Genomic DNA, 22,833 nt, shown 5'->3' on the forward strand with positions numbered 1-22,833 from the left:
GGTCTCCCACGGTAACTGGACAAAGTAAGGTCTAGCGTGTTTAGAGACTGCGAGTCAATGTTGTGTGCGCTATATGACTAGAGACATTGATACAGCGTACGGACACCCCCGAGAACTATTCAAGGAGGGCTGGCGGGTGTAGTACATAAACTGTGAGTTAAAAGCCGTATATGAAATATCTAAGTTAAAGCCACAATTTAATGTCACTGGTTGGTTCCTGTTGTGTTCCATGGAGTGTAATGGACTGTGCATGACCCAGTTTATGATGCCATAATAAACCACATGGACTGTTTTTGTGAGAAAAACGTGCCTGTGTGACTGAATCCCGTTGCTAAGCGAGTGTTCCCCAAACACATACAGTAAGCGCTATCTCACACCACAAATTGAACAGTCTGGTATCGCTGTCAGACGCCTGATCAATTTGTGGCCTATAAATTGTGGCAATTGAGGCCTACATTCCACTGTATTTGATGTCTGTTACCCTAGTTCTGTACACTATTTTGGGGTATAAAATAAAAAAAATACAGGCAACATATTGAAGAGTGTGATATCTCCGTCAGACTCCTGGTCTATCTGTGCTCTACAAATAGTTGCTTTTCAGGCCTACATTCCACTTTTTTTGCTGTCTGCTACCCTAGGTCTTGTATACACTATTTTGGGGTAAAAAATACCAGCCACTTATTGAACAGTCTGGTATCTCTGTGACACGCTACATCTATCTGTGGGCTACAAAGTGTGCTTTTGAGGCTTCCATTCACCTTTTTTTGCTGTGTTACCCAAGCTCAAAACACTATTTTGGGGTAAAAAATTTAAAATTAAAAAATACCGGCCACATATTGAACAGTCTGGTATCTCTGTTAGACGGCTGAGCTGTTTGTGGCCTACAAATTGAGGCAATTCAGGCCTACATTCCACTGTATAGGCTGTCTGAGCGGACGCCGAGAAAGCAAAAGTCACCTGTCAGAAGCGCCTGGAGGCTGCAGCGAAGCTAAAAAGGTTTGCCCGGGTGGACGGTGGGGAAGAGGCACATGAGCTTACTGAGGAGGGATCTGAAGGAGAGGAAAAGGAGGTGGAGAAAATTGATGAAGGAGTTGGAGGGGGGCGTGGGGGGTTTGCACAGAAGGGGGAGGAAGACAGTAGCATGGCTGCAGCAGCAGAGGCTGAGAAGGAAGTGGAACTGAGAGGGGAGCTGACCCTAAAGGATGTTTTTATCCTCTTGTAATCAGTCCCTAAATGATTTAACCCTTCAGATGAAGGAGGTGAAAGGGGAGATTATACAGATAAAGGCTGCCATACGGAAAATGGATAAACGCATGGGAGAGGTGGAGGAGAGGATGAGCACTGCGGAGGATCATGTTAAATTACAAAAGGCAGAGAGAAAGTCCAACAGATATTGGAATTGGCAGCAAAAAATGAGAAGTTAGAAAACAGATCCAGAAGAAATAACATCCAAATAGTGGGTCTGCCAGAAAAAACAGAGGGGAGAAACCCTACTGAGTTTATTGAAAATTGGTTAAAGGAGAAGATTGGTGCCGAGGTTCTGACAAATGTCTTTGCTGTGGAAAGAGCGCACAGAGTTCCGCCGCAGCCCCCTCCCCCTGGAGCCATCCCCTGTACCATGCTGGCTAAGATATTAAACTACAGAGACAGAGACATTGTTCTTAGGAAGGCCAGAGAAATGGAGGATCTCACTGTCGGCGGACAGCCATCTAGCCGGATTACTCTGCTGCGGTCCAGAAACAGACAATGCAGTTTACAGGCGTCAAGAGGAGACTGAGAGAGCTGGGGGTGCAATACTCCATGTTTTTCCCTGCGAGGCTGAGGATGGTCACCTTTAATAAAGTCCATTTCTTCATGACACCAGAGGACACCATCCAGTGGATTGATATTAATGTCAATTAACTGCAGGCTGAAGGAGACTGACTTTCAGTGGAGACGTGAGCTGTTATTGCTACATTTTTGGAATAAGAGAACTGGGTTTATTTTTATGCCCATTTACTGCCTATGTCTCTTTCAATTTTGGAAGAGTGGAGTATGGCCAAATTTGATTAGTGTGCCAGACAGAGTTGAGCTGAATAATATGGGGGGTGGTGGGGGTTGCTAACAGGGTGTTCTGCGAATGTTGTTTTTGTAATCTCTTTACTTTATGTTTTGAACTGTTAATGATTAATGTAAAGAGCTGTGGTTCTGTGGGTTGCGGGAGCAAGACGGAGGAGGTAACGTACGTGAGAGTGTCTCATAGAGGAGCCCCACTCTCGATGAGAGGAAAATGCTTCTTTTTGGGGTGGTAGGTCGGAGTTCAAAGGGTGGGGGAGGAGTTAGACAGCTCAGGTTAGGGAGTAGGAATTCTTGGATGACTGTTCCGCGACATGATTTGGGACCGCATTAAAATACTGAGTTGGAATGTTAGAGGCCTAGCGGATAAGACCAGATGAGCAGCAGTTTTACAATATGCTCGAGACCAAAGGACCTCATTGCTATGTCTGCTAGAGATGCACTTGGTTCGTGAAAAGGTAGATGTCTTACGTAGACACTGTTACAAAAAATGTATCATTCTACCTTCTCTACGTACTCAAGGGGAGTATCGGTATTGGTCCCAACCGGTGTGCGCTATTAGGAGGTGAAGGTGTATGTTGATGTGGATGGGCAATATGTGGTAGTGAAATGTAGAATGCTTGGTTTTTTTGTGTGTGGTGGCTATGTACATTTCCCCCCTCCCTTATTTTAGCTAAAAAATTAGAGAAGTGTTGGAATTGAGTGGACTGGGAGAAACGATACCGCTTTTAATTATTGGAGACCTCAATAACATATGTGATGATTTCTGGGATAGAAACAAAAACATACAGAACAGATCGGAAAGCCATACTACAGCGTTTGGAACATATGTTCAAGAGATTGGTATGACTGATTTGTGGAGAGTGCCGACACGTTGGGGAGAGGGGATATTCTTGCTACTCACTGGCTCATGATACTTTATCTAGAATAGATATGGCACTCGGAAATAACATGTTTGATACTATGGTGGGAGAAGTGAGATACTTGCCATGGGTGTTCTCCGATCATAATCCGATAGAGGTAGAGGTTCTGCCAATGGGGACACAAACACGGCATAGGGGAGAGTGGAAAATTCACCCTAACTGGTTGCATAGTGTGAGTTTGGAGAGCATACAGCGGGAGGTAGAGGAGTTTTTTTAGATTAACGAGGGCAGTGCGGATATACCCACTATATGGGAGACTACTAAGGCATATTTGAGAGGTTTGCTGTTTAGGGATACAAGTAGATGCAAGCGGCGATCAAAGCAGGCGGAGAATATCGTGAGGGAAAGGCTGAGAATTGCTGAAGATGAGTTGGCTATACTGGGTACCCCTGAGGCTGGGAAACGGTTAAGAGAAGTCTAGAATAATATGAATAAAATTCTTTTGGAGAGGGCAGGGAGGAAGAGAGAGTTCCAACGACTAGCTTTTTACTAGGAGAGGGAGGTAGTAGGGCATATGCTCTCATTGGTGGCTTCTTCCCAAAGGGGTACATAAGTACATTCACTGGAACTTGACAATGGTACGAAAGTGTCCGAGACCTCTGAGATCTTAAGGGTCTTTGTGGACTTTTATGCCAATCTGCTCATCTGGTGTGGTCCCATCGGAGACAATACGGCATTTTTAGAAGGTATTGTCTTACCTAGGCTGAGTGAGGAGGATAGGGAAAGTTTGGAGGGGCCTATTACAGATGAAGAACTAAGTCGCGCTTTAAGGGCTATGGCAAGAGGTAAGGCGCCAGGAGCAGATGGCCTGCCAGCTGAAATATATAAAGAGATGGAGGGAGTTTTGCTGCCCAGACTAAGAGCATTCTTGGAGGAGGCTAAGAATAGGGGAATCCTGCCAGCCTCCATGAGGGAGGCCATAATAGTTGTAATCCCGAAGGAAGATAAAGATCTACGACTGCCTGAATCGTATCGCCAGATTTCTTTGCTCACCATGGATGATAAACTTCTAGCTGGGGTGTTAGCGACCCGATTGACGGGTGTTATTTCTTAGTTAATACATCCAGATCAGTCTGGCTTTATTGCCTGACAGGTCTACGGCAGTTAATCTTAGAAGGCTTTTTTAATCTACAACTGGGGGCTGATAACGGTGGGCATAGAGTTGTTGCTTCCTTAGATGCCCATAAGGCATTTGATAGTGTGGAATGGGGTTACTTGTGGCAGGTATTGCAATGTTTTGGCTTTGATCCACAGTTCGTGTCTTGGTTTCAGTTGCTGTATGCGCAACCATCAGCTAGAGTGAGAGTGAATGGGGAGATTTCTCATACGATAAGGCTACATAGAGGGACGAGACAGGGGTGTCCGCTCTCCCTTCTCTTGTTTGCGTTGGCCGTGGAGCCGTTGGCCGCCAAGATTCGACAGCCTGCTGAGGTCTCTGGGTTTAAATATGGGTTGATAGAAGAAAAGATAGCACTTTACACTGATGACATACTGCTGTTCTTGAGTGACCCACGTGATTCATTGAGCAATGCAATTTGGCTCATCGAGGGATTTGGTGCTTTGTCGGGGCTAAAGATAAATTGGAATAAATCAACTTTACTCATGGTGGATGATGCAGGGGTTGATTTGGGAGATTCCACGGAAGGGGTTAGACTTAAAATAGCAGACCAATTCTAATATTTGGGGATACTAATCTCTTTGCCGATTTACGAATTATTTGCATAAGAATCTTACACCGGTGTTGGAAACTCTTAAGGCAAAGGCTTGGTCTAAATTGCACTTGTCTGTTGTAGGCCGAGTTAATCTTATTAAGATGATTCTCATGCCTAAGATACTGTATGTTCTCCATAACTCACCTATCTGGATACCACGTGGGAAATTCAAACTGATTAACTCTTTATTTAGAAGTTTGATATGGGGGAAGCAGCACCCACGAATCAGGTTGGAAACGCTTCAATGCCCTAAGGACGTGGGAGGTTTGGCTCTACCTAACCCCAAAATATATTTTTTAGCGGCCCAATGTCCGCATTTAAAGGGCTGGGAGCATGAGTCATCTACCAATGCGGTACAATTTTTGATAGAAAGGGTGACAAAATGAAGTCCGGCAGTACAGTGTTTAGAAGATGGCTCCCTAGGGATATTTGGGAAAATGTATCCAACATTATTTCTGATATATAAAATATGGGGGAGAGATAAACAAATTTGTGGGGTTACCTGTCTTACCAGGTTCTCTCCATTGTGGTTTAATAATAATCTATCAGAGTTTTTGGCAATGGGATATATGACAGAATGGCAAGCTAGGGGGATTCGGTATGCCTGTCAGATTTTAGAGCGGTGGGAGTTGAAACCCTTTTCCCAGCTGCAGTCAAAGTATGGTCTTAGGATATCCGGGGGGTACCAATATGCACAAGTACGACATGCGTTTGTGGCTCAGAATAAGGGGGATTGTCGCAAAATTCAAAGTGACTTAGTATTGGACTACATCTGTGGAGTGGAGACAATGAGGGGTGTTATCCCCTCTTTGAGTATGAAGTAAATCCTTGTACACTCATTGGGATATCTGATTTGGCGCGAGGGCTAAATGGGAAAGAGAGTTGGATCGCTTAGAGGATGAAACGTGGGAGACTGTACTAGAATGGATACCAAAATTATCACTAAACTAGCTGAAGAACCCGGTGTTGCCTGGGCATAGTAAATATCTATGGTTAGTTATAGCACCTCACTTCTCTTATTTTCCCATCACGCCTCTCATTTTCCCCCTCACATCTTTCATTTTCCCATCATTCCTCTCATTTTCCCCCTCACAGCTTTCATTTTCCCCCTCACATCTCTCATTTTCCCCCTCCTCTCATTCCCCTTTCACTCCTCTCATTCCCCCCTAACACTTGTCATTTCGACCTCACATCTGTCATTTTCCGATCTCTCCACTATTTTCCCTCACTCCTCTCATTTTATACTCACACCTCTCATTTTCACCTCAGTGTATACATGTTTGTCATCTCTCTTATATATAGTATACGCCTGTTTGTCATCTCCTATATATAGTATATACCTGTATGTCATCTCCCCTGTGTATAGTATATACCTGTATGTCATCTCCCCTGTAAATAGTATATACCTGCTGTATGTCCTCTCCTCCTGTATATTGTATATACCTATGTGTCATCTCCAACTGTATATAGTATATACCAGTATGTCATCTCTTCTGTATATAGTATATACCTGTATGTCATCACCTCCTATATATAGTATATACATGTATGTCATCTCCTGTATATAGTATACACCTGTATGTCATCTCCTCCTCCTCTATATAGTATGTACCTGTAAGTCATCTCCTCCTGTATATAGTATATACCTGTGTCATCTGCTCCTGTATATAGTATATACCTGTGTGTCATCTGCTCCTGTATATAGTATATACCTGTGTCATCTCCCCTGTATATAGTATGTACCTGTATGTCATCTCATCCTGTATTAGACCTCGTTCACACGTTATTTGGTCAGTATTTTTACCTCAGTATTTGTAAGCTAAATTGGCTGCCTGATAAATCCCCAGCCAACAGGAAGCCCTCCCCCTAGGCAGTATATATTAGCTCACACATACACTTAATAGACAGGTCATGTGACTGACAGCTGCCGTATTTCCTATATGGTACATTTGTTGCTCTTGTAGTTTGTCTGCTTATTAATCAGATTTTTATTTTTGCGCGTGGCGAGTTTTGAGCAGTGACTTTTGTGTTTCGACTTTTATGTGGCGAGGTTGGTGTATGTGTGGTGAAATGTGTGCTGAGGGTGGTATATGTATTCAAGCACGTGGGAGTGTGTGGCGCATTTTGTGTGTGTGTTAATATCCCCGTGTGTGGTGAGTATCCCATGTCGGGGCCCCACCTTAGCAACTGTATGGTATATACTCTTTGGCGCCATCTCTCTCATTCTTTAAGTCCCCCTTGTTCACATCTGGCAGCTGTCAATTTGCCTCCATCACTTTTCCTTTCACTTTTTCCCCATTATGTAGATAGGGGCAAAATTGTTTGGTGAATTGGAAAGTGCGGGGTTAAAATTTTGCCTCACAACATAGCCTATGACGCTCTCGGGGTCCAGACGTGTGACTGCAAAATTTTGTGGCTGTAGCTGCGACGGTGCAGATGCCAATCCCCGACACACACACACACACACACACACACACACACACACACACACACACACACACACACACACACACACACTCAGCTTTATATATTAGACTAGATGGTGGCCCTATTCTAACGCTTCGGGTATTCTAGAATATGTATGCGTAGTGTATAGCACAGCCCACGCAGTACATTGCGCAGCCCACGCAGTACATTGCGCAGCCCACGCAGTACATTGCGCAGCCCACGCTGTACATTGCGCAGCCCACGCTGTACATTGCGCAGCCCACGCTGTACATTGCGCAGCCCTCGCAGTACATTGCGCAGCCCACTCAGTACATTGCGCAGCCCACGCAGTACATTGCGCAGCCCACGTAGTATATTGCGCAGCCTACGCAGTATATTGCGCAGTCCACGTATATAGCAATGTGGGCATGATATCACTGCTAAAAAAAAAAAAAAAAAGAATTAAAATAAAAAATAATTATATACTCGCCTTCCGTTGGCCCCAGGATTCAGGAAGCGGTTACCGACGCTCCTCGTGCGCTCCGGTCTGAAGAGTGCATTGCGGTCTCGCGAGATGATGACGTAGCGGTCTCGCAAGACCGCTACGTCATCATCTCGCGAGATTGCAATGCATGGAGCGGTTACCGGAGCGTTGCGAGGAGCGGGAAAGGCGCCGGAAGGTGAGTATATGATTTTTTTTTTATTATTTTTAACATTAGATTTTTTTACTATTGAAGCTGCATAGGCAGCCTCAATAGTAAAAAGTTGGTCACACAGGGTTAATAACAGCGTTAATGGATTGCATTACGCCGCGGCATAACGCGGTCCATTAGCGCTGCCATTAACCCTGTGGGAGCGCTGACTGGAGGGGAGTATGGAGGGGGCACTGACTGCGGGGACCAAGGAGCGGCCATGTTGCTGTCGGACTGCGCCCGTCGCTGATTGGTCGTGGCAATGGTCGTGGGCGTTTTGCCACGACCAATCAGCGACTTGGATTTCCATGACAGACAGAGGCCGCGACCAATGAATATCTGGGACAGACAGACAGACGGAAGTGACCCTTAGACAATTATATAGTAGATGAGCCATATAGACTTTCCCAGCTTTATATTATACACAGAGTGTATAGGTCCCCGGATGTCTTATACAGAGCTGGGTTGAGAGCTGATTCGGAATGCCCTAGATGTAGGAATGATAATGCTGGAATGTTTCATATGCAGTGGCATATCTAGGGGGGAACAGCCGGGGCATGTCCCCCGGGCGCAGCCGGCAGGGTGGGCGCTGTCGGGCCGCCTAATTCAGCGGTCTGCATTGTCTCCCCCGGCGGCTGCATTCTGCCGCCCCCGGTCTGGGAGTCAGCTGTTCTCTGTGCCGACTATCAAACTGACAGCCAGCACAGAGAAGCTGCAGAGCACCGGCTCCCAACATGTGCAGGGGTGGAGGGGGGCCCCTGCATGGTGGCTGCGGTGGGCAGGGAGAAATCCCTGCAGCTCCGCTGCCCAGCGATCTGTCTTCCTGCTTCCTCTCACACAGACGCGCCGCTGGATGACATCATCATTCAGCGGCCGGCTGTGTCAGAGGAAGACGATGAGATGCTGCGGCAGAGCGCGAGGAGAGGTGAGAGGTGTGTGTATGTGAATGTGTGTGTGTATGTGAATGTGTGTATGTGTGTTTATGTGAATGTGTGTGTGTGTGTATGTGAATGTGTGTATATGTGTGTGTGTGTGTGGCTCAGTATTGGGGGTGTGTGTGTATCGCGCTGCAGGGTAATGTGCAGAGAAGTGAATGGTGTGTGTGTGTGGGGGGAGGAGAGGGCAATGATAGGGCTGACGGAGAGAGAGCAATGATGGGGATGGTGGAGGAGGAGAGGGCAATGATGGGGCTGACGGGGAGAGAGCAATGATGGGGATGGTGGTGGAAGAGAGGGCAATGATGGGGCTGACAGGGAGAGAGCAATGATGGGGATGGTGGGGGAGGAGAGGGCAATGATGGGGCTGACGGGGAGAGAGCAATGATGCGGATGGTGGAGGAGGAGAGGGCAATGATGGGGCTGACGGGGAGAGAGCAATGATGCGGATGGTGGAGGAGGAGAGGGCAATGATGGGGCTGACGGGGAGAGAGCAATGATGCCGATGTTGGAGGAGGAGAGGGCAATGATGAGGCTGACGGGGGCCATATGTCCGTGGGGGGGGGGGGCGCCAAAATGAATTCTTGCCCCGGGTGCCAGAAACCTTAGCTACACCTCTGTTCATATGTTATGGACGTGTCCGAGATTGACTGCTTTTTGGTTGTTGGTTCTAAGCCGGATAGAAGGGGCATACAGATGTGTAATTCCAAAGGGGTGTATGTGCTGGGATATGTAGAAGAGATAGTTGTGGATAACAAGCTGAAAATAGCAATCGTTAGACTACTATACATGGCTCGGAAGGTAATAGCAAGAAATTGGATTAAAGAGGAACCTCCCTCGAGGGGAGAATATGTGAGGCAGGTCATTGCCCTGGAAAAGGGAGTATATCAGAAAAGAGGGAAGACGGTCTTGTATGATAAATTGTGGATGCCTTGGCTGGATCTGGGGTAGGAGGAGTTTAAGGGTAGATAGGCTTGAGGTGGTTTCGCCTATACAATAATTGTCTATATGTTCACAATGGAAGACACTACATATTGAATGTTTATACTGTTACAAGACATGTTAAGAGAAGAGCGTGAGCTCTCTAAATGGGAAGGAGGGGTGGGTAAGGGGGGATTTAATGTTGGGGAAAATACATGTATTAATGTCAAATGTTTTATTGGAATTTTATACTCAATAAAAAATATTTGAGTTTAAAAAAAAATCATTGGTGCACGGCAGGCCTTGCATTCAATGCATAAGCAAACAGTATGGGAGACACACTTTCTTCTAATGTGAACAATTTTGTCATGAGGCCTTCAAGTACGTCTGCTGAAAGGGTTATTGGGGTGCATGTAACTTTGGGGCAGGCCAGGCCTTGTATTCAATACATTTTTTCAGGAGGCCCTCCTGTATGTCTTGTGAAAGAGGTATTGGGGTGCGTCCTAATTTTTGGCAGCTCAGCCACTCACTGCATAGGCAATAGCAGTATAGGAGACCCACTGTTTAATGGCCCTTTAAGAAGATTAATGCCACCTGATGCCCCTCTAAAAGTAGGCTCTGTGACTTTAAGAGTCTCTCCTTCATAAATGAAACAAGAAAAATTGCGTTGTATTGCAAGTATTAGCCTTATTTAAAGCTGTATCTGAAACTTAGTGTTAAAAACATGGCAAATAAAATTGCCAAATTCTCCTGTAAATAATTTGGCAAAGAGGGAACCATCATACCATTAAAAAATACGAGTGGATTTTCATGGGCCCATCCAGTCTGTTGGTTCCAAGGTGTAATGGGGTGCATATGACTGACTATGCAGCAGGGCTGGCCTTGCTGCCAATATGTAAAACAAAAGAGTACGGAGTACAACATGCATATTGTGAAGTGGATTTTCATGGACCGATCTGGTATGTGGGTTCCAAGGCCTAATGGGGTGCGTATGACTGACTATGCAGCAGGGCTGGCCTTGCAGCCAGGGCTGTGGAGTCGGAGTTAGTTTTGGTTGGAGTCGGTAGAAATGTACCGACTCCGACTCCAGCTTTAAAAAAAATGTATTAATATTTCATAATTTAACTTTCATATATATTTGAGTAACATTTATAAAATTCATATGTTCTATCAACCTATGAACAACAGTGATAAGCAGTTCTGCTGGAGATAGAGAAATTTCTTACTTGTGTGTCACTGTTCTCCACTGCCCTTATCTAATCTTATACTTGGTTAACCTCATGCTGCCCCAACCCCCCTACTTACAATGTATGAAAGTGAAAATGTGTTGCAAATTCTTAAGGTACCGTCACATTAAGCGACGCTGCAGCGATAGCGACAACGATGCCGATCGCTGCAGCGTCGCTGTTTGATCGCTGGGGAGCTGTCACACAGACCGCTCTCCAGCGACCAACGATGCCGAGGTCCCCGGGTAACCAGGGTAAACATCGGGTTGCTAAGCGCAGGGCCGTGCTTAGTAACCCGATGTTTACCCTGGTTACCAGCGTAAAAGTAAAAAAAAACAAACAGTACATACTCACCCAGCGTCCCCCAGCATCTGCTTCCTGACACTGACTGAGCTCCGGCCCTAACAGCACAGCGGCTTTCACTTTCACTTTAGGGCCGGCGCTCAGTCAGTGTCAGGAAGCAGACGCTGGGGGAGGTATGACGCTGGGTGAGTATGTACTGTTTGTTTTTTTTACTTTTACGCTGGTAACCAGGGTAAACATCGGGTTACTAAGCGCGGCCCTGCGCTTGGTAACCCGATGTTTACCCTGGTTACCAGTGTAAAACATCGCTGGTATCGTTGCTTTTGGTGTCAAACACAACGATACACGGCGATCGGACGACCAAATAAAGTTCTGGACTTTATTCAGCGACCAGCGACATCACAGCAGGATCCTGATCGCTGCTGCGTGTCAAACTAAACGATATCGCTAGCGAGGACGCTGCAACGTCACGGATCGCTAGCGATATCGTTTAGTGTGACGGTACCTTTAGTAGTAAAGCTGCTCCTCCTCTAGACTAGATGTTTACTAGGTGTGTGTCTTCCAAGCATCTCACAGCTGCTACTCAGAAGAGGAAGACTGTAAGAAGTATTATCCTTTCAACAAACTTTGCATCAGTTAACTGTGAGTACATGAGGAATAACAGTATTACTGACCACTATGTCAGTTGTACGACCTCGCAATAATTTTGTACAATTGTTTTTAGGAAAAACAATTGTCATTTGGATTGTGAATGCAGAATTAAAAACCTGAGAATGTCAAAGAAGCGTTCAGCTGTATTTGAACATTTCACCATCACTCAAGATAGAAAACATTATGTCTGTCAGTGTATGACAAATGATCCAGACGAAAACAAATGCTGTGAAGCCAAGATCAGTGCATATTCAGGCAAAGATAAAAATGCTCCTACCAGAGCTTCTAATCTAAAGAGACATTTACAGCGCTTTCATCCAGAAGTACTGAAAGCAGCGGATGAGAGACTGCATCCAAACCAATGAACCAGTGCCCAGCTCTTCCAGCCAAACAAAGGAGCAGAGAACTTTGCAGCCATCAGTTGCAAGATATTTTGTCAGTGACAAAGTAACTGTGACAATGACAGTAGATACATTTAAAAAACAGATCATAGAGCTTGTTGTAAAGGATAGTGTGCCTATTTCATTATTTTCACGACCAGCTTTTATGTGTCTGAATGGGGAAATGGCCCGCAAGCTTGGTGTTTCTCAGGAGAGAGAGAGTATTAGAAAATTAGTAATCGAAGAAGCTTTTAAACAAAAGGAAGAACTTAAAAAAACTCTCAAGGGACGCTTTCTGTTTCTTAAAATGGATGCCTGCACACGTCACAGAGTGAACTATTTTGCCATCAATGTCCGATTTGTTTGTGACAAAAATGAAATAGTTACCAAGACATTGGCAGTAAAAGACACCAAAGCTCATCACACCAGTGAGTTTCCCCAGGTCTTGGTGGAAAAGGTTCTGCAAGACTATGAACTTAAAAAAGAGCAAGTTCTTTCTGTCGTAACTGACAATGCTTCAAATATGATAAGTACTTTTAAGCTAACGAATGAGAGTAATGATGGTGACCAGCAGCTAGAATAACATTCTGGGTCCACAGACACAGAAATGTTTGAAATAGAGGAACATAGTATTGTAACTGAGGAGCAAACTGAAGTTGCTTCAGATGAACAGCAACATGATAGTTTAGATGATCTTGTTGAAACTGTGTCAATACGTTCTTTCATTCATCACATGCGCTGTGTTGTGCATGCGCTGTGTTGTGCATACGCTACAGCTGGCTATAAGAGACATTCTGCAAGAAGGACATGCTGCTGTACTCATTGGCAAGGTGAGAAAATTGGCTACTGTTGCCAGAACCCCTAATGTTAACTCAATTTTGAAGAGACATGCTGGAAAAGGGGCAATTATTGATCAAGCCACACGATGGGGCAGTACTTACTTAATGATTCAGCGCTTGGTTGAACTGAAAACCTTTCTTGTAGACATGGCTAACCCTCAACTGACGCTAAATGAAAGTCAGTGGAATCAGGTGACTGAGCTGGAAAAATTGCTAGAGCACCCATTTACAGTGACTAAAAAATTACAAGCAGAGGACTTAACTCCAGGTATTTTCTTAAAGGAGTGGAAGAACCTGATGTTTCGCCTGTCCCAAAGAGGAGGGTTAATTGCAAGTGGCATTGCTACATCAATGAAACGGAGAGAGGAGCTACTATTACAAAATAACATTCTTTTGGCAGCTGTTTATGTAGACCTAATGCATCGGATTCTTCTAGATGATCAACAGCTAACTAAAGGAAAAGAAGCCCTGTTTGAAATAGCAGTAAGGATGAAAGGGTTGCAGAACAGTCAGGAGGAACAAGAAGAATTTGGTCGTCCTGCCACATTTTCACCCTCATCAACTGATGAAGAATTTAATTTCGAAAAATATTTGGATCACAAGGACCGTGCAAAGCGTTCCCGCATAGAAGAGTCACCCCATCAAAGAACACAGCCAGTACATTTCAGCAGAATTTTTCATGTGCACTAAAAGAAATTGAGAAATTTGACCGTTCATCAAAAATAACAGTGCAACAAGCGATTCCTCTGTATCCTGACATTGTCAGAGATGTTGCCCGAGTGGTTACTGCTTTGCCACCAACCCAAGTTAGTGTAGAGAGGTTGTTCTCTGCTCTCAAAATAATTAGATCAGATTTGAGGGCATCCATGAAGGAGGATCTGACAGAGGCAATACTTTTCCTGAGGACAAATTTATAGATTTCTTCTTATTAACTGCATAACAGTGTTTATTGCATATTTACTTACAAGAGTTTAGAAAAGTTTATAAAAGTTATTTGCTATATTCTAATTGTATTCTAATTTAGTTTTTGCTCTAAGTGGTCTGATTACTTATATGATGGTGAGAAACTGAATAAGCACGATGTTAATATTTTACAACAGTAAATTTATTGTTACGAATTGGCCATTTATGAAGGAGTCAGCGCCAGAGTCGGAGTCGGAACCTGATAAAGTCCAGGAGTCGGAGTCGCAACTGTGGCTTACCGACTCGACAGCCCTGCTTGCAGCCAATGTGTGAAATGGCCCTTTAAGAAGATTAATGCCGCCTGATGCACCAGTAAAAATAGGCTCTGTGATTTTAAGAGTCCCTCCTTCATAAATGAAACAAGATGGGTCTGCTTATGTGTCACACACCACATGGCCAGCTAGGGTTGTTAAATGTTACAATGACATTACCCAGTGAATGCATTTGTATTGGTTGAAAGCAATGCTAAAGTTGAAAAACGCATCAAAAATGCTGCATGTGAACATAGCCCAAGTGGTGGAGGAACATTTTTGTTTGGGGTTAGTTATTTTGCCTTATATACAAGTTATTACAGTCATTACCCTGGAAAGGATATTCCTTAATATATTTCCCAGCAAAATATATTTTGGTTTCGTTTTTGTATGTTTTTTGGTGCGCCTGTTAAAATGGCTTGAAACTCGGACAACGTTGTTTACAGCTGTGACCTAGGAGTCAGAAATGCTTCCAGGGCCATTTGCCATGATGTTCCCGTGTCATTTCAGCAGTATTTCAATCCTTTTCAGACGTTTTTAGACCTTAAGAGGACCCACGGGGGATCACGGTAAAAATGCTCGGGTCTTCCATAGACTTACATTGAGCTCGTTGTTCTGTCCAAGTACCCAAGTATTACAAATTGTTAGATCCGAGCAATGACCACCCAAGCATTTTAGTGCTCGCATCACTAATCTTAATGCTTCTTTGAATAGGCTTACGGGTGCTCGTGTAAAGGTAATTCTATACAAGTATAGGGTACACGTCACTCCGTATCGCTTGAAAAAAGGTGCTCAGAGAAGGATACCCCTCCTATTTCAGATAAATGTCAAAATCTGTCACTCTTTGAGTTATAGTAATGAATATGCAGCTCCACCCCTATGGGAGTGGAGTTGGGTCCATATTCATTACTGTAATGAGCGGTACCATGTGACTGCTCAATACAGGAAGAAGCTGCCGGTGCCCCGAGAACCAGGGACGTGCAGGGACTGTGCCAGGAGCAGGTGAGTATGATTAGACAGCTTCAGCTCCCCGTCCCCTGCTGAACCCTGGGGATGACTCGAGTATAAGCCGAGAGGGGCAATTTCCACCTAAAAAAAATGGGCTGAAATTCTCGGCTTATACTCGAGTATATACGGTAATTTCTCCCCTATGTCTCCAAACTACTGGAACAACACATCCATTTTGAATTGTCCTCCCAACTCTCCTCTTGTTCCCTCTTTGACCGCTTACTATCTGACTTCAGACCACAACGTTCCACTGAATGTGCCCTGACTAAAGTCACCAACGACCTACTAACCGCCAAATGAAAGTGACACTAGCTTGTCCTCCTCCTTCTCTTGTACCTGGCATCTGTCTTTGATACAGTGGACCATTTCCTCTTATTACAGACTTTGTTGGATCTTCTCGTACCTAACAGTCAGGACATTCAGTGTCTCCCACTCACACACCACCTCCTCATTTCGCCCCCTATGTGTCGGTGTCCACCAAGGTTCAGTTGTAGAACCGGGAACTATGCTTAGAGGATGTACGCGCACGCTCCCACTTAACCACTTTCCGACATCGGGCGTAATAGTACGCCGATGTTGGCCTCCCTGCCTTTGATGTGGACTCCAGCGGTGAGCCCGCATCTTTCCCGGGACATGTCAGCTGTTTTGAACAGCTGACTTGTGCCCGCAACAGCCACGGGTGGAATTCAACCAGTTAAATGCCGCTGTCAAACACTGACAGCGGCATTTAAATCGCATTTCTGGTAATCGCACCAGAAATATGCACACCGGTGACCCACTTCATGTTATCGCTGGTCCCCGGTGTCTTGGCATGACAACCTGAGGTCTATAGTTGTCAGTGCCGGCTTCATGTGAGCACCACCTAGTGGTTGGCGCTCATACCAAGTGAGCATTTCTGCTATATAGAGGCAATCTGATCATCGCCTCTATGTAGCAGAGCCGATCGGGTTGTAGCAGCTTTTAGTCTCCCATGGAGAGTATTGAAGCATGTCAAAAGTAAAAAAAAAAAAAAAAAAATGTTTTTAAAAATATGTGTAAAAAAAAAAAGTTTAAGGGTATGTGCACACGTAGATGGAACCTCTGCGGATTTTTCCGCACCTGTTTTGAGAAATCCGCAGGTAAAAAGCATTGCATTTTTTTGTGGATTCCACTTGCGGTTTTACACCTGCGGATTCCTATGATGGAGCAGGTGTAATCCGCTGCAGAATCCGCACAAAGAATGAACATGCTGCAGAATAAACACAGCATTTCCGTGCGTTTTTTTCCGCAACATGTGCACTACGGATTTTGTTTTCCATAGGTTTACATGGTACTGTAAACTCAAGGAAAACAGCTGCGAATCTGCAGCATCAAAACCGCTGCGGATCCACAGCAAAATCCGCAACGTGTGCACATACCCTAAATCACCCCCCTTTCGCCCCATTCAAAATAAAAAAAAAATAAAAAAAATCAAACTTACACATATTTGGTATCACCAAGTTCACAATTGCCCGATCTATCAATAAAAAAAAGATGAACCCAGCCTATTTTGACCTTAATGACCTGGCCATTTTTTGCAATGCTGACCAGTGTCCTTTTATGAGGTAATAACTCAAGAACGCTTCAACGGATCTTAGCGATTCTGAGATTGTTTTTTCGTGACATATTGGGCTTCATGATAGTGGTAAATTTAGGTCGATAATTATAATTTTTGCGTATATTTGTGAAAAAAAAACAAAAATTTTGAAAATTTTGCAATTTTCAAATCTTGAATTTTTATTCTGTTAAATCAGAGAGATATGTCACACAAAATAGTTAATAAATAACATTTTCCACATGTCTACTTTACATCAGCACAATTTTGGAAACAAAAGGTTTTTTTGCTAGGAAGTTATGAGGGTTAAAATTTGACCAGCGATTTCTCATTTTTACAAAAACATTTACAAAACCATTTTTTTAGGGACCACCTCACATTTGAAGTCAGTTTCAGGGGTCTATATGGCTGAAAATACCCAAAAGTGACACCATTCTAAAACCTGCACCCCTCAAGGTGCTCAAAACCACATTCAAGAAGTTTATTAACCCTTCAGGTGTTTCACAGCAGCGGAAGCAACAAGGAAGGAAAAAATGAACATTTAACTTTTTAGTCACAAAAATGATCTTTTAGCAACAATTTTTTTATTTTCTCAAGGGTAAAAGGAGAAACTGGACCCCGAAAGTTGTACTATTTGTCCTGAGTACGGCGATACCCCATATGTGGGGGGCAACCACTGTTTGGGCGCACGAAAGGGCTCGAAAGGGAAGGATCGCCATTTGACTTTTTGAATGAAAAATTGGCTCCAATCGTTAGCGGACACCATGTCGCATTTGGAGATCCCCTATGTGCCTAAAGATTGGAGCTCCCCCATAAGCGTCCCCATTTTGGAAACTAGACCCCCCCAAGGAACTTATCTAGATTACTAGTGACCTCTTTGAACCCCCAGGTGCTTCACAAATTGATCCATAAAAATGAAAACGTACTTTTTTTTTCACAAATTTCTTTTAATCTCAATTTTTTCATCTTCACATGGGCTACAGGATAAAATGGATTGTAAAATTTGTTGGGATATTTCTCCTGAGTACACCGATACCTCACATGTGGGGGTAAACCACTGTTTGGGCACACGGCAAGGCTCAGAAGGGAAGGAGCGCCATTTGACTTTTTGAATGAAAAATTAGCTCCAATCGTTAGCGGACACCATGTCGCGTTTGGAGAGCCCCTGTGTGCCTAAACATTGGAGCTCCCCCACAAGTGACCCCATTTTGGAAACTAAACTCCCCAAGGAACTTATCTAGATGTGTGGTGAGCAGTTTGAACCCCCAGGTGCTTCGCAGATGTTTATAATGCAGAGCTGTGAAAATAAAAAATCATTTTTCTTTCCTCAAAAATTATTTTTTAGCCTGCTAATTTTTATTTTCACAAGGGTAACACAAGAAATTGGACCCCAAAAGTTGTTGTCCTGTTTGTCCTGAGTACTCTGATACCCCATATGTGGGGGGGGGACCACTGTTTGGGCACAGAAGGGAAGTAGTGATGTTTTGGAATGCAGACTTTGATGGAATGGTCTGCAGGCATCATGTTTCGTTTGCAGAGCCCCTGATGTGCCTAAACAGTAGAAACCCCCCACATGTGACCCCGTTTTGGAAACTAGACCCCCCAGGGAACTTATCTAGATGTATGATAAGCACTTTGAACCCCCAAGTGCTTCACAGAATTTTATAACGCAGAGCCGTGAAAATAAAAAATAATTTTTTTACTCACAAAAATAATTTTTTAGCTCCCATATTTTTATTTTTCCAAGGGTAACAGGAGAAATTAGACCCTCAAAGTTGTTGTACAATTTTTCCTGAATATGCTTATGCGCCATATGTTTGGGTAAACCACTGTTTGGGAGCACGTCGGGACTCGGAAGGGAGGGAGCACCATTTGACTTTTTGAATGCAAGATTGGCTGGAATCAATGGTGGCGCCATGTCTTGTTTGGAGACCCCCTGATGTGCCTATAAACAGTGGAAACCCCTCAATTCTAACTCCAACACTTACCCCAACACACCCCTAACCCTAATCCCAACTCTAACCATAAACGTAATCACAACCCTAACCCCAACACACCACTAACCACAACCCTAAACCCAACACACCCCTAATCCCAACCCTAACCCTAATCTTAACCCTAATTCCAACCTGAACCCTAATTCCAACCGTAACTCTATATGAAACCCTAACCCTAAGGCTATGTGCCCACATTGCGATTAGTGTGCGGATTTTTCCGCACCGTTTTAGAAAAATCCGCAGGTAAAATGCACTGCGCTTTACTTGTGGATTTACCACAGATTTCCAGTGTGTTTTGTGCAAATTTCACCTGCGGATTCCTATTGAGAAACAGGTGTAAAACGCTGTGGAATCCGCACAAAGAATTGACATGATGCTGACCACGCGGTATTTCTGCACCATGGGCACAGCAGATTTGGTTTTCCATAAGTTTACATGGTACTGTAAATGTGATGGAAAACTGCCACGAATCTGCAGCGGCCAATCCGTACCACCATATGCACATAGCCTAATTCTAACCCTAATTCTAATTCTAACCCTGAGGCTGCTGTCACACTAGCAGTATTTGGTCAGTATTTTACATCCGTATTTGTAAGCCAAAACCAGGAGTGGAACAATTAGAGGAAAAGTATAATAGAAACATATGCACAACTTCTGCATTTATCACCCACTCCTGGCCCGGCGCCTGCGCACTGCTGTACTTTGCTTTGCCCTCAACAGGGCAGACAAAGTACACCTGCGCTGCAGATGCTGTGTGAATATCAGAAGAGGACGTCATAGAATGAAGATGGGAGGCTCCGGACCAGACCTGAGACACCCATCGGACCCGGACCGCAGCGGGACCGCCCCTGGGTGAGTATAATCTAACGTCTTTTTCTCCTCTTTCAGGTAACATCGGGGGCTTATCTACAGCATTACAGAATGCTGTAGATAAGTCCCTGATGACGGTGAGCTTACCTCACCGTCTATTTTGGGGGTGACAGGTTCCCTTTAAGGCTTCTCCCATATTTTGAGGTGCCTGAGCTTGTTAGTTTGCCTTGCATGCTTGCTAGTTGTCAGGTTCCCCAGGTCCGCCTGTTTGCTCTTCTACCCTGTACCCGTCTACTCTTACCTGTCTGTGAGTCACCCACCAGGGCAATGGGGATACTCGGTACTGGGTCCGGTCGCACTTAAAGAGGATGTCAATGTGGCTGCGACCCAATCCGTGGCCCTGGGCATCCAATTAAAGGGGAAAGGTCTTTTAAGGATTTCATGCAGTTTGTTAGTGACCCCATTTGTGGTATTCGGTCAGTAGGGACCGACGCTGCCTAAAGGGGTCCTCTGAGGTGATGGTATGGCAGCTAGATGGTATAACTTCCCACAGGTGAAGTAGGTCCCCGGGGCTCTCGTGTGTAGATGGAGATGGTGAATGATGCAGTAAAGAACGAGGACACAGGTTTGCAGTCTTCTACCTGGTTTACTGAAGCATCAGGCAACCGCAGTCCAGGGCACCAGATCACAGGTACAGGCATGGTCCTGCCGGCTTGGAAGCGAATCCAGAATCCCCTTTACCAGGTGGAGATGAAAGCCTTCCTCAAAGCGCTGTGGTGTTGTAGTCCCTTACTGCCTATGGCTTCCGATAAGGTCCTCACATTTCCTCTCTGTCCCCCATATAGGTTAGGACACAAACCCGTATGACAGGTTACTCGAGCCTTTTTACAGGGTCTCTATCACGACCCAGGCCCTATATGTCACTGTGCCTCCTGGGTGTAAAGGTGGACAGGTAACTTAAAGTTCAGCTGTCCTGCCGGTTTCAGCTATGCCTCTTAGAGTCCGACACAGCCTCGGTCTTCCGGCTACAGGAATCTGCGCTAGCCAGGGAGATAGCCAAATCACTGCTCTGCTCCCCAGGTGTCACTCACCTGTACCTTTTCTCTCCTGCACACTTTCCACAAGTTGTTCTTTCCTTCCAAGTTTTCTCTCTCCAGGAGCTGTAGTACCTCTGACTACACGACCCCTTCAGACCTTCTGACACTCTATATCTGTCTGCCTTCGTCTCTGTCCTCTGACAGACTCCTTCCTCCTCTACTGTCTGCTTCAGACTGCTCTCTAACTTCCTCTCCAGCCAGAATATAAGGAAGTTTCCCTTAATCTGGGTTCAGAGCTCCCCCTTCTGGCCTGGAGTAAGAACGTGTTGTGTGTATGTGATTACCTGGTGAAAGATATCCTTCATCGCTTCCAAGCGTGACATCACTCTCCCCGTGAGGAAAGCAATGCCACTGTGACGACCATGACCCTGGGGTGTCACATCTGTGCCCGTCTGCTCCAAATCACACCTGACAGTGCTCATCTGTTTAACAACTGGTCCAGCCCGAACCTGCCAGTGTTTTTCTGTTCCTCAGCCAGTCCCATCTGCCCCCGTGGTTCCAGAATCCCTACAGTGCCTGCCTGTATTTTTCATCCCTCCTTTGGGCCGTAGCAGCTTACTTGCTGTGGGGGTCAGCTGCCACCTTCTGTAGGTCAGCCATGGAGTAGCACCTGGTGCCACCTCTTTGTACCTCCTTGGGTCACAGTTTTCGCCTGCTGCAGCCACTTGTCTGAGTAGGGATTTAGTAGGCCACCTAGTTACACCCCTTCCAGGCTTTCAGAGAGATACGGAATAGTGATTCCACCACCTTGCCTGTTTCAGTCTCCATCTGCTGGGTTGGTTGTAGTGGAAGAGTTATCTGTCCCTGCTATTAATTCTAATAACTAATTCTACTTTATTGCAATTGATGTCACTTTGTTGGTGTCTGCCACTAATTTTTTGCAAATGTGTAGACTCCTGGCTGGGTCTCCATCATGCGTGTTGCCTGTGGCAGTAGGCCCCCAAGACCGTCAGACCTCCACTTCCTTGACTCCGTGTTACTATGCTTAGACTTTTTTGACAATAGTAGTCTATGAAATGTATATGATATTTGTGCCACCTGAGTGTGGCTGAGTATGGAGTATGAAAGGAAGATGAGCTGTTGCATATGGTATCAGGGCTCCCAGCACAGGAGGACTACACTAATCCCTCACCCACCTTGTCTTAGGGTACTGTCACACAGTGCCATTTTGATCGCTTCGACGGCACGATCCGTGACGTCGCAGCGATCGTATGATTATCGCTCCAGCGTCATAGACTGCGGTCACACTTTGCAATCACGGCGCTGGAGCGATGCCGAAGTCCCCGGGTAACCAGGGTAAACATCGGGTTACTAAGTGCAGGGCCGCGCTTAGTAACCCGATGTTTACCCTGGTTACCAGCGTAAACGTAAAAAAACCAAACCGTACATACTCACATTCCGGTGTCTGTCCTCCGGCGTTCTGCTTCTCTCCACTGTGTGAGCAGCAGAGCCGGAAAGCACAGCGGTGACGTCAGACGTCACCGCTGTGCTCGCTTTCCGGCTGGCCGGCGCTCACAGTGCAGAGAAGCTGAGACGCCGGAGGACAGACACCGGAATGTAAGTATGTACTGTTTGTTTTGTTTTACTTTTACGCTGGTAACCACAGTAAACATCGGGTTACTAAGCGCGGCCCTGCGCTTAATTACCCGATGTTTACCCTGGTTACAAGCGAACACATCGCTGGATCGCTGTCACACACAACGATCCAGCGATGTCAGCGGGTGATCAAGCGACCAAAGAAAGTTCCATACGATCTGCTACGACGTACGATTCTCAGCAGGATCCCTGATCGCTGCTGCGTGTCAGACACAGCGATATCGTATGGATATCGCTGGAACGTCACGGATCGTACGGTCGTAGCGATCAAAGTGTGACTGTGTGACAGTACCCTTACTGTGGTCAATTGAAAGCTGTAAATGCTGTCCCAGACCCCAATACCTCATGCCTGGCTGATTGCTGCAGTGCCATGCTACAATTAGTACTGTGGGTGAATTGAGGCGACTTTCCTGGTGTCTTTCCCTCTTTTGATGTTTTTGGCAGCATTTGGGGCCATTATAAGGTGTTGTGCAT

The 22,833-nt window shown here is 45.2% G+C and overlaps 1 protein-coding gene and 1 long non-coding RNA gene across 8 annotated transcripts in view; one reads left to right on the forward strand and one right to left on the reverse strand.

Moving 5' to 3' along the window:
- LOC143782237 (uncharacterized) overlaps nt 1-22,833 on the reverse strand; it is a 336,831-nt gene that overhangs the window by 313,299 nt on the left and 699 nt on the right. The gene's annotated exons all lie outside the window — the stretch shown is intronic.
- ATPSCKMT (ATP synthase c subunit lysine N-methyltransferase) overlaps nt 1-22,833 on the forward strand; it is a 764,992-nt gene that overhangs the window by 310,465 nt on the left and 431,694 nt on the right. The gene's annotated exons all lie outside the window — the stretch shown is intronic.

Source organism: Ranitomeya variabilis, chromosome 6 (genome assembly GCF_051348905.1).
Source record: "Ranitomeya variabilis isolate aRanVar5 chromosome 6, aRanVar5.hap1, whole genome shotgun sequence".
NCBI classification, from domain to species: Eukaryota; Metazoa; Chordata; class Amphibia; order Anura; family Dendrobatidae; genus Ranitomeya; species Ranitomeya variabilis.